Source organism: Coturnix japonica, chromosome 2 (assembly GCF_001577835.2).
Source record: "Coturnix japonica isolate 7356 chromosome 2, Coturnix japonica 2.1, whole genome shotgun sequence".
Classification (NCBI taxonomy): Eukaryota; Metazoa; Chordata; class Aves; order Galliformes; family Phasianidae; genus Coturnix; species Coturnix japonica.
The window spans coordinates 34,505,457-34,519,518 of record NC_029517.1 but is presented as its reverse complement, the minus strand read 5'-3'; the positions used below and the strand labels follow the sequence as shown (position 1 = coordinate 34,519,518).

The 14,062-nt window shown below is 39.3% G+C and overlaps 1 protein-coding gene across 4 annotated transcripts in view; it reads right to left on the bottom strand.

Moving 5' to 3' along the window:
- RARB (retinoic acid receptor beta) overlaps window positions 1-14,062 on the bottom strand; it is a 308,621-nt gene that overhangs the window by 243,910 nt on the left and 50,649 nt on the right. For 3 of the 4 annotated variants that reach the window (XM_015853902.2, XM_015853905.2, XM_015853903.2), the window contains exon 3: window positions 4,411-4,465. The exons of the other annotated variant lie outside the window; for it this stretch is intronic. The gene's annotated coding sequence lies outside the window, so the exon portion shown is untranslated. The remainder of the gene's footprint in view (window positions 1-4,410; window positions 4,466-14,062) is intronic. 4 annotated transcript variants of the gene reach the window in all.

Genomic DNA, 14,062 nt, shown 5'->3' with positions numbered 1-14,062 from the left:
TCAGTGTGCAAGCTGCCTGGTGTCAAATGCCCCATCTTACCTTCCAGCAGAGAATGCAGTTCCAGTAACACTCACTTCAGTGTTTTTCTATTCTGGGAAACAAAGCAAAACAAACAAAAACAAACAAAAGTGCCATTTTCCCCAGTTGCCCTTAACTTGACTTCACTATGGTCCACATTAACAGAAACAGCAGCTAAATCGTCTTTGAAACTTTATTCACCATAGCCAGAAAAAACAAAAAAAAAAAAGAAAAAAAAAAAAGGAAAAAAAAAAAAAGAGGAAAAAAAGACTGGTGAAATGCCTTTAAAACATGCTTTAATCTAGCTGGAATGCCATAAATTGCTTCCAGATGTGCTCCATACAAAAGTCAATCATAGCTATTTATACTGACACTCCGCAGTCCAAACAATCTGAATCCAAATGCCATGTCTCTGCTACAATAAAGCTATAAATGTCAGTTTTGTTGAATTTGGAGAGGTGTTGAAGAGTTCAGCCTAGTTTGCTTTCTGGGCTATTTGTTAGCCAGCAATTATTTAAGGAAAAAAAAAGAAAAGAAAGAAAGAGAGAAAGAAAAGAAGAAACTTTTAAAATAGATCCTTTCCTTGCTGAGCTATTCTTAAAGCACACCTGACACCTTCCAATCATGACCTTGAAAGTGCCACGGGTTACAAGTTGAAATTCATTTCATAAGTTAGAAAAATGTAGTGCTTAGGCTACGAGCCAAGAATAACTGAAGGGCTTGGCAAGGCTCCCATGCCCTCCCTTAGACTGAACACACACGTAGTACACCTGGGACTAAATGAACTGAAGTACAGTAAAATGACACACTGACTGCAAAAATACCTCTATTCAGTAATCTTCCAGGGCACTGGGAAAAAAAATACTCTTGCTGAAGAAAAAAAAATAAAAATTGGAAACTATATCCTAATCAATTGTTTTGCATGCGACACACGGCCAGCAGAATCAAAGTGTTCTTCACTTGGGAAAACTGAATAACCACCGTTTAGATGAAAAGATGACCTGAGGAGTTATCCCACACTACTTCAGGAAAATATATCAATTTTGTGTTGTCTCCACAGAATTTTTCTGTTTGTTTTCTTTTCCCCTTGCAAAAGTGCACCTGCAGTTCAATTTACGTATAAATGTTCAGAGCTATAACGTTGGCTTTTTGTCAGTAGAAGACGAGAGGGAATTTTCTTATCACTACTTGCAGTTTCGGGAATTAAAAATGTTGCAGAAAATCATAATATGTAATGATTGTTTTCTTCAACTTTCTCAGTGTTATTTCCCTTGATGTTTGCTTTCTACTCTAAAGATTTCCCCTGCCTCCCTTCAGTTCCTTACCTTCTCCAAAGTTCAGAAGAGCATCCCAACATGAAGCTGAGAAACATTCCTTCTTTTCAAGCTAAGCCGTAACACTGAATGTCATGTCACCAAACAACGTGACAAAAACAATGGCTCCAAATGCACATTTCCTAAGATCTTCTTCGTGTTTCCAGAGAAAGGATGCAAACCTAACAAAGGTGGTCTAAAATTCAAATTGTATATACATGTAGAACTAAGAGAATGCAACAAGATTTGTCCTCTTACTTCAACTTACTGAAAACTTAGTTTTAATAAATCTCTTCAGTCAGAGATTCCATGAATGAGTACAGAAGCAGCAAACCTGATGTCTGTCTTTAAGAATGGGGGAGGAATCTACAAGTGAGCTACTGAGCCGTCAGTCTGGCCCAAATATTATGCAAGGTTTTATAACCTATTTTGAAGGAATGTAATTTCAGTGTAATTGTAAGGGGACTGGAGAAGAAATAAGCAACACAGAAGCAGATAAGTCATTTGAGTTGAAAGACAAATTTGGCATAAGAACAGATGATTATTTAGACTGGAATTTACAGACACATCTCTAACACTCCAAAGGGTGAAGTGCTGCAGCAGCCATCCCACAGGATTGGAGAAAGGAAAATCGTTCCACAGTGGGTGCTGAGAAGTTTGTTAGATTTCCGTGCCCTGTAAGAGCAGGGATGCTCCGTGAAGCACAAGCTTCCAGCACTGTGCTGACCTACCTTCATGCATCTCTAATCCAGGCTCCTGTCAGAGAGATTTTTTCACTGTTTATGCATTGCTTCCTTTTCTTCCACCCAGGAGATGACAGTAAACATCATAAGCCTTATTCCCCCACAATTTTTCTTCACTTCAATCTATGTTATCACATAAACTCAGACAACTAGAAAGCATACAGGAGGTCTCCGCACATCCAACCTGCAGTGCTGCCTCCAAAGACACACACACTCCCTCACACACCTCACACTGCCCTCAAACATCTTAAAATAAAAGGTTACTTTAAGACACATAAATACATGAAGTAAACATCTGCATTTATTCTGTATACGTACTTCTTACTATCCTTAGCAAAAGCTCTTTCTCTAGCACCATGTTCTCCCCTCACCTGTGCATCAGGCTCATCACTTACATTACACACTTCCTAGGTCTACTATGTACAGACTTCTAATGAAGCATAAGCCACGCTGCAGGACACAGCAAAAAAACAAATATTTTTGTCAATAATAATAGCTAACACCAATCACTATCACTGGCCTCAAACACTACAATCTGTTACTGCTTTTGCAGCTGCGCTGTGATTCTGCTGAAGCACCAAAGGTGCTGCCAGCAGCCTACATATTAGATGATTATTAATTTAACCCATCCTCCTCATCCAACAAAAAGCACCATATCTCCAGATCTGCATAGCTTCTGCATTTGTGATGGCTGACCCCCAAAAAGAGACAGAAGAACAAAAGTCAGTAAAGTTACCAAAATATACAAGTCCCTTACAGCTACTGTTTCAAACAAACGGATTTGGAGCCAATGTAATAATTTCTACTGATATCACAATGTTTCATTTGGTTTAGATTTGTCATCATTTATTGGAAACAATAATCCTTCCAAAAAAAAATGAAAAGAAAAAAAAAGAAAAAAAAAAAAGCCAAAAAACAAAAGAACAACCCAGCAAACTGATCTTGTGCATTTAAAATTATTTACTACAGCTTTAAAAGTAACAAATGAAGCACTTGAGTCTCAGATGTGTAACCAGTAGGGAGTTGGCTTGATGTATCAGTTTTTACACCTCTAGCAGTTAAATCAGAGACCCAAATGCAAAATCTAGCACTCGGTGGTGAACTTATAACACTCCCTGGAGGAGTGTGTCCATAAACCATTCAGTGGATTACACTCATCCATACAATACTTTATTTTATATATCCCGTCCCCTGAAAAAAAAAAAAAAAAAAAAAAAAAAAAAAAAAAAAAAAAAAAAAAGGAAAGAAAGAAATGAAATGAAAAGAAAAAGCTTAACTAAGGTGAAATTAAGGTTGAATAAACTATACATCATTTTTGTCATCATATTTCTAAGTTTTTGCTTTCCTTTTTGAGACTTCATTAAAGCAATTTTCCACCATCTTTATCTCAAATGGATTTGCTTTTCCAAATTTGATTCTCAGCCAGGAAAGAACTCCAAAAACACCCAATGACATATGTGGCATGGCTGTGCGTGGCTCAGGAGCACTCTCTGGGTTTCATGAGCATGCTCAGCATAGCCGATACTCTTTCAAGAACTGCTGTGCTGACTTTTTTTGTAGAATGTCCCTAACGGGAACCTTTTGGGAGTCTCATGTTACTCCTCATATATTTAAGAGTCTTCCAGACACTGGGTTGTTTTCAATATATTTCTATTTCCATATACTTATGAGTGTGCGTGCACCTACTACTTTGTGTCCATGTGCTCACACGCAAATACACATGCATATACATACAGATGTGCAAACATACAGCTCAAGGTCAAATCTGCAAGGGATAAATTTCACTAAATTCAATGGAGGCTACAATAGATAACAAAACCTAGGAACAGTAAATGGGGCTTATGGTCCAGTGACTCTTTCAGAGTCTACAGAACATAATAAAGGTGAGTGTTTCCAAGGTCCTTCACAGTTAAAAAAAAAAGAATAAGCACATGAAAATAACAGTATTTTTTGTTTTAGTGACTACTATTCTCCAATCCAATGAAAAAGCACTCTTGTGATGCAAAACTACTGGAAAAATCAAGACACTGTAGTGCCAGTGCCAAGTTCCTTGTAGGCCAACTCATCTCTGACTTCATCTGGATGCAGTCCTGCTCCTGAGTTTAGGAGCCAAACACCAGCATTTTCCTACACGCGAGGACATTCCACATCATTCACAGCTAGGTGGAGGCACTTACCCAAGAGAGCCTACACTGGCAAAGCCTCTCTGCTGATCTTACAGAATTGCCAGTAAAGGAGAAGTCCTAATCCTCATTTTTGAGCTTCGGGTAGGCCTACCCTGAGTGTACCAGAGTTCATGATAAAAGGAGGCAAAGGAAAGATAACAGTCACATACCCAAGGTGAGAGCCGGGCAAGGTCCTGAACGCCAAAGAACCAGAGGAAATACAACCTGCAGTGGAAAAAACAGGATCTCAAAAACTAAAGAAGAAACGTGAAATTTTGGCACTTGACATTGTCTATCAGTCATCACAGCCCCCCTCCTTTACTACAAGCCTTTGCTTGTGAGCAAGCAAAAAGACAGAGTTTAATCTCTCTTTACCCTTCTACAAAAAAAAAAATAATTAATTAATTAATTAAAAAAAAATTGTCTATTTAAAAGGTCTTATCAGGCATCAGGCACAGTAGAAAAATTCAGAATTGATTTAAGCTTCTTAGCCATTTGTTGTACTTTTTCCAGCCACATAGGAATTTAGCCATTCAGCCAACCATTTGTTGGTCTTCTGTTGTTTTTTTTTCCTCTTCTCTTTTAATGACTTTATAGAAAGCTTTGTCTTCAGGAAAGTGCCATTCAGTGCCAACAGCATGAGAAAACGCAGTTCTAATGCAGAAAATTCAGAATTTCTATTTATCACATAGCAGTAATTACCAACCTTCCTATGGGGCCAAAATCTTTTACTTCCCATCCTGCCCCAAAACCTCAGGTAGCCAAGTTGAAATGCCTCTTGACCCACATGGAGGGTCACTGTGCAGCACATGACTCTCTCTAGGAAAGCTTGCATCCATATCTCTTGTTTATTAAAATTTGGGAGTAAGGGGCCAAACAGTAGCGTTCGATTAGATAGCCTCCACTGACTGTAATTCATCTACCTGTTGGAATATATCAGTTATCCTTATTTCTACATTTATCATCATTTCTCAGTTATGTCTGCATCAATTTGAGTTCCAGAAAAGCTTCTGCCAATTCTCTAGTGGTTTTTCAAAAACAGTAATATTCAAAAAAAGCACCATTCTTATAATGTGTTTCAAGTCCTTAAAACTAGTTGTAGTTGATTTATGAAATGATATTACTGAAAGTCATTCCTATAATACAACTGTCCTCCTTCCACCCTCCTCCCCCCCAAAAACCAACCAACCAACCAAACAAACAAACAAAAAAAGAACATTTTCCTTTCTGAAAAATGTAGGTTTTCTTTCAGGGGATTAAATTCACAGCAGCATAAAAAATTAAGAAAAAGAAAAAAAAAAGAAGAAAAAGGTCACATTCCACTGTGTGTTCATGAAACCTGGATCAACGCTGAGGTCATCTGTCACACTATTACCTGCATACATGGTTTACCTTGAACCTCCCTTGTTTGCAACCACATGAATACATGCATACAATGCACTTGTTTTGCCATTGAGAATTCCCAGCTACAGGAAATCTCCAGCCATCATAAATCAGGTTCGTGCTCCATGGGTTATATTGGGATGGAAACAGCAGTAGTGGCAGCTTATCTGCAGCCTCACCTTCTCAAACGACAACAAACTGCGAGCAGACTGGGTTAGGCTAACAGCAGTACCAGTGATACATCAATCCATTGTGTGACCCCACACTAAAGAAAAATGTGCTCTGAGAATATGCAAAAGTGGCTATCAACTCAATTAGTCAGTTGAAGTAATTATGCCCTCAAGTGTTAGGAAACAGAAAAGCCATTTTAGCTATAAAATATACAAGGAACCTTAATGTTATGGTCAGTAAGACAACGGCGCACACATTACTCATGCCACAATTTATCCAGTCCTTGAAGGCAGCCCTCACTGCTCCTGATGTAAGATTTTCATTAGGCATTATACGGCCAAATGTGAAAGCCAAGCCAGAGAACCAAATACATCCAAACACAAAGACAAATTAAGGAGCTGACAGCACGTGTTATAAAATATAACCACGGGCCTCTCCTATGAGTCACAAAATAATAACTACTGAAGCATGCTAGTCAATAAGGAATAACTGTCCCCCCGCCCCCCAAAATATTAAGAGGAGTTTGGTGAGCAATAATAGGTAATGGTTTGTTCATCAGTTTATCAGCCAAGCTCCAGAGACTAATCTCCCCCAATTACATAGTTCTCTCTCATCATGCCATACCTCGGTGACCACATCTCTATGTCAGTGTTTTTTAATTCTTTTCTCTCTCCGCTCTTCTGCTTTAAAAAGCTATCCTAAGTCTTCGCTTAAATCGCCCTGCTGAATTTCCAGCATAATAGCTGCCGCTCTTCATTTTTTTTCCAACGTATTTTGTAGGTGTTTTTTTCTTTTTTTAATCCACTAATAAAATCATACCAGAATGCTTCTTAGCGCAGCCCAGGCAAATGCTGCAATATGAGTACAGGGAGATACAGGACAATGTGCAAGAGAACTTAGAGGCAGAAACAAGAATACCATTTCCCATGAGAGAGTTCTGTGTTCGAGCCATTTAACTTTAAAGCTAGTTCAATATTTGAACAAGACACTATTTTATTCCCATTCAAAGTTTAAACACAGATCACTTCGAAATCAATCATAAATTCAAACCTCTTTGCTTTAGAAACTGTTTCAATATTTAAATGCTTTTTTTCCTTAATGTAACAGCAGCTCCCAGGCTGCTGAGGCAGAATTGACTTTAAGATCCTTAAGAGCAATGCCATTTTTCTGCCAATACATACAAAAGGCAGTTCTAGGAAAAAGAAGAAAAAAAAAACCCACAAAGGCGAGGCTGTGCTTTACTTCTGAGTTTAAGAACAAAGTTTGGACAAAGAACACACAGCCCAGTCTTCCACCCAAACTAAAGTAAATGCATCTGGTATGGGTACTTTTCAGAGTACGAGACCGTAATTCCACATTATGCCACCACTATTGGGTGCAAGGAAAATCAGATGGCTGGTGGGAAATCATCAAAAAAAGTAAGCCCCATTTAGGGATAGGGCTCCTAACTGAGTAACAGACCCACAATTCAGAAGAACAGAGAGCCCATTCACCAGCAGCTCCCAATGCAGTCCTCTTCCTCACCCAGCACTGCTCTAGCACCTCGGCAGCCTCACACCCTGGCCAGCATTGCAGAAATGCACAGCATAGCTCTGTTATATAGAAAAAAACAATTTCTTGTGGTGAAGTAGGAATATCTCACACCCGTGTTTCATTTTCATATGAAGATTTCAAAGCTGGGTGAGCGCATTTTCTGTTTGTATGTTTGTTTTCAATCCCAAGCTGCCCTTAAAAGCCATTTTAGAGACGGGCAACTTACCACATTGACAGAGATGTGTCAATGTGGTAAGTTGCCCGTCTGAATGCATGACTCTGCAACTGCACGGCTGCCCTGCCCTTTGGCACACACCACTCTAATCCAACTAACTCCAGATGCAGTTTGTTTCTAAAAATCATCTTTTGCTCTTCTCAACTTCGTATAATGTTCCAAATGCCAAGAGTTGGGCATACAGAACAATGAAAGCATTACACTGTAAAAACAGACTTATCGAATAGGAAAGACAGAAGTATTAACTTCACGGCTGCCTTAGTCTCATTTCTGGTCAATTACTAACTTCTCAGTCAAGTTAAAAGACCCTTAAAATGGATCATATGTGTATACTATGAGGAGATTACAGTGTAACTGCAAAAATTAGGCTCCAACATCGTGATAACAATGTATTTACCTAACTACTGCTTTGCAGGCCTCCAGGAAACATTATCTGGGGGTATACAGCAGGTTTTACAGACAACGTGATAAAACCACCTCCATGGGTAGCAATTGTGCTGTACACAGAGTAGAAGCACTAAGTAGCAGGCATCTGAGCCTGCCACCTCCTCAGGAAAGGGCAGCTGCCATTCATAACCATCTTCCCTTAATTGAACAACGTACTTTCAGCACTAGCATCATGCAATAAATGAGCTGTGCTCTCCCCCTCCTCTTTTTACCTACCTCCAAACAAAATATTCTGTTGTAATTGACACAATATTAACATGTCTTCTAATATTTCACATATAACATGTCATTGAAAACTCAGTATTGAGCAGGAAGGTATTTGATGAATCAAGTAGATGAAGCCAAGATGTAGTTATTAGATGCATTACATCTTTAGCACATCATCTGTAAAAACGTCCAGGGTAAACTAACGCTCCAGGGGAAACCTGACCTTTAAGAGGCTCCCTAATACTACATCTAAATTAATGTCAGTGGCAGGCACTTCAATCTGAAATAGCAGGGTTCTTTCATTCCATCTACACTATCTATTCATCCGTTTATTTGTGTGTAAATGTGCGTGTGCATAAGTGAATTTGTGTCACTCTAGTGCTGGGGGAGTGGGTGGGAAACAAAAGGAGCTCCCAGACTCTTGGATTTCTATTCCTCATCACTGTCATGCATGTTCTTTTAGAATATTCATTCAGAATTTTTAGTGTGTTTAAATATATATATATTATTATTTATTAGTAACTAAACCTACTTTTCCAAAGTTTGATCTTTAAATTGTAAAGTAAACACGCTTGAATGAGAGAAAGATGGAACTCTTGCAGCAATCAATAGAGCAAGCTATGCTGGATTTGCTTTAAAGCACTGGGCTGGGCTCTGACATGACGGGTGGCCAAGATAAAAATCATAAATGAGATCAGTTTTACCGTTTCAAAACAAAACATTGCAAATAAATTCAGTAGAAGACATTTCTGCCTTGGGGGAAAAGAAACAAATAAACAAACCAGTGCAAAAGTCTGATAATGGAATCAAGTCATGGCAGTTAGTCAAATCAGTAGTTAACTATGGTGTCCAAACCTTCACTTCTCTTATTTTCCTCTCTATGGCTTTATGATCAAGAGAGTGAAGCAACTGCAAACTATCTGTGCTGCTGCCCTTCCTCCATGCTCACCACAGCCAGGCACAGCTGAGCACAGGAAGACCCATACTCCTCTTGCAGGGCAATGCTCTGCCCCTCCACCCCCACCCACCCAACCAAGAGATGTCTTCATGCAACAGAAACTGAAGCCTGTACATCGATGTAAAGGATTTACGCTCGGCTCTGAAATGAGGACAGTTACATCAGCCAAATTCCAGTGAACTAAAATTGCTAAGTCCTTTCACATTTTGTTGATCAAGAATCTTTTTATTGAAACGTTTGTCTTTTTAAATCTCTGATGGGCAATAAACTATGTTCTAATTGGTCTCTATGCAATAAAGAGCTACCTTGCATTTTAGCTATTTTATGCAGTTTTATTTTCTTACAAAGACACAAATGATCAAGAATGATCATAATCCTACATCGAGCTGCAGTCCTAGAAACACTGAGAACATAAAACATTCATGTCAGCAGTACAAACTTGATGAGCTTCAACTATCCTTTCAGCTCAACAATCCGCCTCTTTCATACTAGCACCATTGTTCAGCCTATGGGCTACATAAACATTGTCAAACCTGGTTTCAATATTAAGAGCACATTAATATTCCCACTAACGCACATTTCCCAGTAAATAACCTATTAGATTGCTTAGTTTAAACTCTATGACATATCCCATAACATACCAGATAGTTCAGACTTGTGAACTCAGAAGACAGAGATATTGTCAGCTTCATATGTAACTATTTAAAAAAAAAACAATTTCATGTGCATACTCAATAGCCTTGCCAGTGCAAAAACTCCCATGAGTATTTTCCTAAGAAAATATACCCATTTAAAACAAAGCTCTTCTCTTTCTGTTCTAAGCGGTGGCCTTTAAGTCACTTTTTCACACAGCCTAAGTTAATTGGTAGAAAAAATAAGGGATGCTGCTCAGAGCAGATAATCTTTTCCATGACCTCAGACAATATATCTGAGACCAATGGATTCACCAATGACACTCTCAGCTTTTCCCAAAATCATGCCAGTGAGCGGCTACCAGGTTTAACACACAACATGCAGAAAGTCCCTGACTTTGTCCACTACAGACCCTCTGTAATAAAGTGAGGCTCTAGTCCAGACACATGAACTTTTGCTTTTGCCTGGTACTTGGCCATATCGCAGCTGTATAAGTCCTAAATGGATGCAGCTGCATGTGCTAAAACACAGCACCACAAGTTAATCTCATGTGAGACTCTTCAGCAAGTCTACGGTCCCACAAAGTACAGCACACATACTGTACAAGCAATGTGCTACAGGCATTACTATGTTCTCCTTTCTACTGCCTGGATTATAAGGATGGTTTACTATAGGTTAGGGACCTATATACTAGGAGCTCACACTTTCAATTTTCAAGTTCAGCAGCTGGAAAAGCAAATATCTTCAGACAAAGTTCATTAGCCTGGAGATTCTCCATGGCCAAGCTTCTGCAGCATTGTAGGAAGATGCAATTTTACATTTGAGTTATAATATTTTGAGGTACTCAAGGTAGATGGAAGCCAACAAATGTCAACCTAGCTTACCACTACGTCTGGTAGTGTGTTGTGCAAAATACAGCTGTTTTGAAATACAAAGATTTTAAAATCATTTAGGCTTAACAGAGTGAAATTAAACACACAGAGCCAGACACGCTAACTTCTACTTTATTGAGTAACACTTAATACTTTAAAGAAGTGAGAAACAGGAAGGAGATTTAAGGATTTAGAGGTCAGCAGGGAATTACTATAAAGCCATCTGATTTCTTAGAAGAAAAAACTCAGAGTTGAAAGCAAAACTGAATTAATCCCAGAAATATGTAATGAATGCCCCCCACTAAATAGACTATGGGGAGCACTCAGCATAGAGTAAGGTCCGATCAACCTTTAAAAGAAACAGTACTCTCCTCTAAAGCCCTCTGACTCTTCCAGGTTCACTAAATTTGACCCAGAATACGTAAGTCTGGAGAGCCACTGATCTCATAGGGAAGATCCTCAGAAGGTGTAAATCAGAGTAACTCCACTGACTTCAAGAAGTCTGCTCGAATTCACCTCATGCCAGCTGACCCTCTGGCTCCAGATGTCTGGGTGCAGTCATGAATTCCCAATTTCAGTGTATTTTGAGACGGCTAGAAGAGCAGAAAAGGCTAAAGAAGCTGTTGCAATTGTTAAGTTAAAAAAATAATAAATTAACATCGTAATTATAATTAATAGATTAAAATACCCTATAAATCTCAACTGCTAATCAGAATATATCACATATATTTAGGTTCAAAGTAGTTTTGCTTTGGGCTACAAAGCTCACTTTTAACTTCAGCCAGATCCCACCATTAACTTTCCAGGATAAAGTTTAATAAAGTTTACTCACGAGACTTCATTCATTCACGTATACTGCACACTTTCATGCACAGTGTGCCTACTGAAATGCAATGATCTGAATATTGTGCTAAGTCAGTCAAAAGAAGATCTGGCCCAAATATCCCAGTCAGAGCTATTTCAAGCATTCAACAATCCAATTACTTATACCACGTTAGACCTTCCAACTCTATGAATGTAAACTGTCTACACTCAGGCAGCCAGGATTGTACTGATAGGGTTGTACATCGTGAATAATTTTGTCAAAATACTGTGTTTCCAATATAATTGCCAGAAGAAATGCAACATGTAGGCTTACAGCCTCAAGTGCAATTGTCTGGCACATAAAGCGTATGCAGGCCACACTAGTATACAATGCCAGTAGTGTAAGTCTATTTAAAAAACATAAAAGAAAACAATACTGGGACTGAGTATTATCCCCTCCTACATAGGGCTCTATAACATTTGAAGCTGTTTGGAATAAATAAACACAGTAAATCTTCTTGTTTCATTTAGCATACAAGTTGTGAAGATGGTATTATTACCTAGTCTGTATAACTTATTTTGAAAGATGAAATCAAATACCTTTCATTTCTTTGTCAGATAAGATAAATGAGTGGAAGAGGTGGTTCTAAAATGTCTTCTGAAACACCTGAAAAATATTTTTTCTAACAATCCCCAACAACAATATTCCAAGGCTGCTATTACTGTGGCTCTACTATCTCTGACTGGGGAAGAGGAAGGCAGAAAAACAAGTATCAGAAAGCTGTTCTGCCTAAGGATTCTTCCATCTCAACACAAGTTTTCAGGCACTTTCTGCCCTTTAGATCCACCAGTGAATAATGACTTCAACAATTATCATCTTTCTCAAATCCTGTTTCCATTCAATTTGAATCACGTCCTTCTATTCAAAGAAATACAGCAGTATCTTTTAACAAAAATTTGAGAAGAATTATACAAACACACCTCAGAAACAGAACACCACACCTTAAGAATAGCTGATGAATCTAGCTGATGAGTCTAGCTGAGTTTTCACATAATCACCTCTTAAGTTTTGGTTCTTCTACTGTGCACAGTAAACTGGAGAAGCCTCATGTCATTACAAACTCTGATGAAAAGAAGAAGCAAAGTGCTAGACACAGTCATGAAATCAACCTTACATGGGAATCAAAGAAAATACTGTATCTTTATATCTTTCTGGGTGGGATACAGAGTTGAAAGCTGGGGAAATTGAGAGGTTTTACCCTGAAAATGCTGTCTTTCCCAGCAAGAATCTAATTCTTTCTGGGTTCTCCAGGAACAGTAGCTGAAATATTTGTGTATAAGAAAATAGGAGCCCTGGTACTGAGTTGGGGTCCGCTAATATATCTGTTGCCTTATTTCTCATTACCTTATTGGACACCATTCAACTGAAAGAGTGTGGGAACAACCCAGCAATCCACAAGCAATATAGCAGTCAATTCTTACAATACACTCACCATCACCTTCTTTTTTTCCTATATTTGGCCACTTAAATCTAGCACTGGGAGGTTTCCCTCCCACACTTCGTACCTGCATGCTGTTCTATGAAGCATCATACAATCCTGTCCTGTTCTGCTACACAGCGTGCTGACTTGGAGGATCCACCAGCAGGAGTAATGTGGGTTACCTAATTCATGGCACAATTAACTTCCATTTGGGTGGCTGACAGAAAGCTCGCTTTCCATTTAAATCATGATTTTCCTTCACACATTTCCCTTCTTGCCAAAATGCCACTCCAAGGTGCCACCAGCAGGGTCTGTTGTGTAAGGGGACCACCATGCTTGGAGCAGGCAGGGACACGACATACCAACATGCCTGCTGGCATCCATCAGCTACTTGGAGAGGCAAAACTAACTGTAAGCTGCTCAGCCGCTTCCCTCTGAATCATTTTTATTTCTGCAGTTTGACTCCTAAGTTCCCCTTCCCTCTCCTTTCAAATTAATGCTGTAATACGGCCACACTGCAGAAATCTGTATCGCAGTAGGTACGATATTCCGCAGAGCCACATCGCCCTCTGATATTTAGGAGATTGCTCCTGATTCATCAAGGCTTCCTCGATGACTTACAATGGCTCGGTCAGGTCACAGGGTGCAGGCTGCAATTTCCTTTGCCTTTTTCTATGCATTAATCAGGAGCCGTGTGTCCGCTGTACGTCTGTCTCACCACAGATCTGCCTTACAGCGGCACCTGGTGGGACAGCTTCGGGCTGAGCGAGCATGGCTGCAGGGCTCTGCATCCCTGAGAGCTCCCCACTGTTCCTAACAAAATAAAAACCAAGCAGCGTTTTGTTCCTGTGTGCCTTCGTAACATCTCGCAATGTGAAAAGCGCAGAACGAGCAGCACCAAACCCTACCCAAGTGTGTACTGAAGGCACGCAAAACACTGTGCGGAGAGCAGACAGCTCCATGCCACATCTCACAGACGGGCTGTAAGCAGAGGGATTCAGGAGATTCATGCCAAAATGGAAAAAAAAATCTCTGGTAAAACTCATCTCCAAGGTCTCTCAACTTTTGATTCATTAGCCATCATTAAAAATTTATAGA